The sequence below is a fragment of the Rhamphochromis longiceps genome, linkage group LG22 (genome assembly GCF_057381845.1).
Source record: "Rhamphochromis longiceps isolate RC_006_pf linkage group LG22, R_longiceps_female_GT1.1, whole genome shotgun sequence".
Taxonomy (NCBI): domain Eukaryota; kingdom Metazoa; phylum Chordata; class Actinopteri; order Cichliformes; family Cichlidae; genus Rhamphochromis; species Rhamphochromis longiceps.
This window is the reverse complement of record NC_140577.1, coordinates 9,928,449-9,934,448: the sequence shown is the minus strand read 5'-3', so window position 1 is coordinate 9,934,448 and position 6,000 is coordinate 9,928,449.

The window sequence follows — 6,000 nt, the reverse complement described above, 5'->3', positions numbered from 1 at the left end:
TGGGATCAATCAGGCTTTATAATGCAGGACCGGTGGAAGAGAGATCTCTGCCAGGAGTTTTTCTTTTCTTTTCAGTGGAAGTGCTTCTTTTTTCCTTGAACTCAGGACTCCTGAGCTGCTGTTTACTTCAGTGTCACTCTTGGTTTTGGTGTAGCCTTACCTAGATGGATCAGACTGATATAACCTGATACCTGGATCCGAGGCTACTGATGATGCTATGAGTGTATCCTTTCACAGGAGGTTGAATATAGTGACTCTCAATTACACAGAATAAAACAGCGTAGCTTTTTACCTCCTGGTCATCGAAAGCCAGTTTCTACTCCTTATGCTTCCAGAAGGATGGACAAAATATGAACCGTGATCAACCTAAAGAGGGTACTCCAGCCTCCTTTTTCCTCCAAAGAATCCCAAATCCACATTAAGCCTCAAAGCAACGGGTTTTTGTAGTCTTCGTCCTCTGAAAGAACAGCTTTCCTGTAGAAAACAAGCTGCAGAATTTATCTTCAGACACCGCTGCTGTTGCCAGCTGAAGTGTCTCTTAGCTGACAATATATGGCGCTGGGGTCCAAGCCTTGATGAGGCCACTTCAGGCTTCAGCTGCTGCACAGCTTCACCCTCCCTCAGCCACTTCCTTTAGTAGCAGTGCAGCCCAGATGGGTCAGTCCAGATCTAACAAGGGTATAAATAAGAAATCAGGCCTGCAAAGTCAGACTTCTGGGTAAGTAGAGCATAAGATCCCTCCCCCTTACCTTCATCCCCTCTGATATCCAACCTGTGGAAAGCACCACTGAACCCCACAAAAAAAAAAAAAAAACACAATAAAACAGGCGAGTGGGAGGGAGAGGGCGAAAGAGGGTGAGACAACAAAAGGGAGGGAGGCATGGGCAAACTCAGGATGGAGCGGTGTCTGTAGGTGGATCAGCTAACACAAAGACAACATGGAGTGGGCTCCTACAATGGGGATTACAAACTCTATTGCTCCATACCACACGTAATTACGTGAATTTTAAAGAAGACAACACAAAAATAGCTTTCACTTGCCTCTTTTTGTCTGCAGCGAAAGGGCGAAGCAGCTTTTCATGGTTTTATTTTTTTGACTGTGGATAAAATGTTGTGAGGCTACACAAAAAATAAATAAATAAATAAATAAATAAGAGATCACAATTTGTTTGGGGTTTATTTTCAAATTCACTTAACTGCAATTTCTTACTAAACACTTTCATGTTTTTCAGTTAGACACAGACTACTGAAACATTAACAAGCTGAAATACCAACTGCAGTTATTATGGTGAATTGTTTGGCACATAAATAGCTGGGGGCAGTGTAACAGAAGGATCTGACAGCAGGTCTTTGTTTTCATTTCAACATATTTTCCACCCAAGAAAGAATCCTTATTCCCTCTGCATTTGGCCTTAGTGGTGTGTTGTGCTGATGAATTAAATATCGTGGCATCAAGATCTGTGGTTCAGGTTTCCTTTCTTCTGTAGCCTCCGCTCGCCTTGGTAACAGTGGTCATGACAACCAGCCGGGACACAGGAAATGCAGCGGAGACAGATGATACACAAAGGGGGGGCAGAGGAAGGTGGCACATACCGCTAATGGCGAGTCACAGTGAACAGATAAACAGACAGATGTGTGTGTTTGAGTTTTCCTTTAAGGGAGCAGGCGGCAGTGAAATTACTCTAAACTTAAATCTTAAATACACATGGGAAAGACAAATACTTTAGAGCTTAAATTTTGAAAATATGGTTTAATGGTGGAATGCTTCAAGTCCTAGCTTGGGACTTTATAAGCAACCAATTCACTATCCCAGGTTTATTGCTTGCGTTACAGGTTGCATTTGCTGACTGCTGACCTCTTTACCTGAGGTGCACAAATATAACAGGCAGCCACCTGGTTATTTGACCAGTTCCTTCTTAGTAAATGTTGTGTTGTTGTTTTTTCAGTATATAGTAATGCATCTTAAAAAAAAAATCTGAATATCATGAAAAAGTTTAATTCTTTCAACAATTTTCTTCAAAAAGGGAAACAATGATATAGTCTTTATTCATTGCATGCCTTTTAAGCCTGCTAAGGTGTTGTTGAAGGTTGATTTGATAGCTGCCATAACTTGAGATTTATAATAGTTGTCACTGTGGGCAGTGCTAGGTCCTGCTGGAAAAGGAAATCAGCATTCCCATAAAGCTTGACAACAGGTGGAAGCAGAGGTGTGGACTCGAGTCACATGACTTGGACTCGAGTCAGACTCGAGTCATTAATTTTATGACTTTAGACTTGACTTGAAAAAATGTTCTAAGACTTGTGACTTGACTTGGACTTTTACACCAATGACTTGGGACTTGAATTGGACTTGAACCGGTTTACTTGAAAAGACTTGATATTTTACCCCAAATACAAAATTTAACATGCATATTATATAGAGATTGAAAATGTGACGTCATTCACGGGTAGAACCGCAAAGGATTCTGGGAACTCATGGCAAGCGGTACTAGCGTACGCAGGCTTTCAATTAAAATCAGTTATACAGCGATAAAAAGAAACACAAGAAGCTGTTGTATTATTAACTGCAATAGCCGGTCGCATGACAGCCATGGGAAGCCGACGGGTAAAGAGATCGGTTGTTATCGGATTACCTCGTTGAAGAGAAATTGTTCGAGCCATGTTTCCGAAGTAACAAAGAGGCGACGGATGGCCTGGATTGCAGCCATTCAAAGGTCAAATATAACGTCCCAGAACCCTCCAGCTCACAGGTTAGTCTGCTCCAAGCATTTACACAAAGGTCAGTGTTTTTTAGTAGTTAATACGTCACTTTCATAACATAACTGGTGATATAGGTTACAAGCAAGTCTGGCGCTGAACAGAAATTGTCGCGCTATGCTCCTTTGTTTATTGTGCATAAATAGTGAATTGTCCTGACAGAATATTGTGTTTCGCTTCTGTTATTATGGTACATTGACAAAAACATATACTTTTATTCACAGGATAAAACAGTTTTTTGTATCACTAATTGCCCAGTACGATTACAGCATACAATATTATTGTCACTGCTACATTTCTGTGATGCTACCAGAAATTATTTCCACTACTAATTAATTACCGTTGAGCTCAAAGGTCCTATTAATAAACGGTTAACGAATGTGTATTTATGACGACGATTTGTGAGACTGGTAAACTTATGATACGTACGATGGTCTTTCGTTCTACACGGTGCATTTCAAGGTCCTGTACCCATCCGTCGGTAAACTGTACCTGGGCTTGTTGCAGTGACCGGAAGTTACTAAACTTCATGAGTGTATGCACTCACTCCAAGAACCGTATGATTATAAATATGCATATAAATATGCTACGATGAGATAGCTGACTTCATCTAACTAGCAAATGTTGTCCAGGCTACGTTGGTGATACAGTTTTTTTTAATGTGTATGATATTTTTGTCATGCGATTTTAAAGCTGGTCCTACAACCGCATCCAAGAATAACATGCAGCTTATCTCAGAACTGTCGGTGAAAATTATTCTTGGAGCTAAGTTTAATTGAGCTGCATTTTAAAGAGGTGCAATTTCACAATTTGTGTATATTTTCTAAGTTCACTATTTTGTCATGTGTTGAGAAAAACACAGATTTTAAAATTACATGGTCTAACATTTACATTTAGCATAACTGCAACATTCTTTTTTCGTTGTTTTTTTTTTTTTAAAGACTCGAAAGGACTTGAAATTCAAAGTTTCAGACTTGTGACTTGACTCGGACTTTTACACCAGTGACTTAAGACTCGACTCTGACTTGCCTGACATTACTTGAGACTTGACTTGAGACTTGAGGATAAAGACTTGAGACTTACTTGAGACTTGCAAAACAATGACTTGGTCCCACCTCTGGGTGGAAGCATAAAGTGCTATAAAATCTCCTGGTAGACAACTGCATTGACTTTTTGATAAAACACAGTGGACCAATCAACCATCAAAACCCACCAGCACTTGATACACAGACCACACTCTCCACTTTTCCTCCAGAAAAGCGTGGGCGATCGTGGCTCAAGAGTTGGCAGTTTGTCTTGTAATCGGAAGGTTGTCAGTTCGAGCCCCGGCTCGGACAGTCTTGGTTGTTGTGTCCTTGGGCAAGACACTTCACCTACTGCCTTCTGGTGTTGGCCAGAGAAGCCCATGGTGCGATATGGCAGCCTCGCTTCTGTCAGTCTGCCCCAGGGCAGCTGTGGCTACAACTGTAGCTTGCCTCCACCAGTGTGTGAATGTGAGAGTGAATGAATAGTGGAACTGTAAAGCACTTTGAGGGTCTTGAAAAGCGCTATATAAATGCAATCCATTATTATTTGAAAAGGACTTGATTTCCAAATGTAGTTCAAAACGTACTTTTATCTGAAAAGAGGACCACAGAGCAGTAGTCCACTTCTAAAGTCTCTGGTTCAGGGTGGTTTGACAGCAGTAGTAAAGCAACAGCTATACCGCCTGTTATGAAGACGTCTATATACACTGACACCAGCCTCCGTTCACTCCTTGTGATGTTCTTGAGTCAACTTTTCCTGACAGTCCTCTCAAGTCTGTGGCCATGCTCTTTGTCTCCCTCATACTTTTTCCCCTTCAGCCAACTTTATTATTTACACACCTCCATACAGCCAGCCTTTTCAGCAAGACCTGTGGCTTATCCTCCTATTAGAGAACATCAATGATAGACATCTAAACAACCATCAAATAAGCAGTCTTCCCTCTGATTGTGTTTGCAGGTATTTACCAAGGTCTGCATACCAAGACAAACATTTATGTGAATAGTTTGTTCTTTAAATTTAAACTGGCTTTCTGATTTTCATGAGCTATAGGCATGGTCATCACAACAACAAAAAAGTCATAATGCTTGCATCATGTATAATGAATATAAAATATAGTTAAGTTTGTAGTTAAAGGTTTTATAGTTTAAAAAAAAAAAAACCAAAAAAACCAAACTATTTACAATAAAGGACAAAGCGTCACATTTTTTGACAATGAAATCATTAAGAGAAAATATCCTACTTATACTGTTAAATATGCCCCCACAACAATTTCCATTAATCTTTGGACCCTTTTCTGTATTGTACAGCATGTATTTTGTTTGGGTTTTTTGTTGAGAAAAATAAAAATTTATCCCATTACTTGCACTACATTCTTAAACTTTCAATTTCCAAAACTGCATTCTATTTTTTAAAAAAAAGAAAAAAAAAAAAAAAAAAAAAAGGGATATTTGTTTAATTTTTTTTTTTTTTTTTTTTAAAATACTCAACATTTCAAGTCACTGTTCACATACAGGACCCCATCCCTACACTCTTGCCAGGACTACTAACTTAACACCTGCTTTACTAAAGCAAAAAAAAAAAAAAAAAAATTAAATGTGTTCAGATTTCTTCAGGCTACTTAAGACAGAATATATCTGATATTGTTACACTATTCAGCTGCATCCAAGGACAGGAACAGCTTACATCATTAATATTTTACCAAGTGCCATCATCCTGTAATCTGATTTACTTTGGTAAAGAATGCCATCTAGTGACAATAAATGCATATGTAGGCTTTGGTGTCAAGTGCAGATCTAGCTCTGTGGGCATAAATCCACCTTTTAATCAATATTACAGGCTAAATGTCAATGACGAGCGCACACAGTTATGTTATAGGCATGAAATACCCATTTATTACTTTGCACATTAACACAAGAATTCCCTGCAGGCGAACAAAAACAACAAAAACCAATTCAACATGTCACATAATAGCAATAACAGCAAGTGAATGGCCTTCTGAGGGCAGGGACAGAACGAACCCTGCCCCTTTACAACTTAAAGGATTCCGTTCATTCACAGAATCTGAACCACCAGATTCCCAGAATCGGATCGCTCAGATTCTGTGATTCTATTGCTATTAGACAATCACACAGTTTCAGAGACCACTAGCAGGAAAAAATAAAAATAAAAAAATAAAGCAGAGCTATAACAAACCTAAAAAAGAAAAAAAAAAGTGGG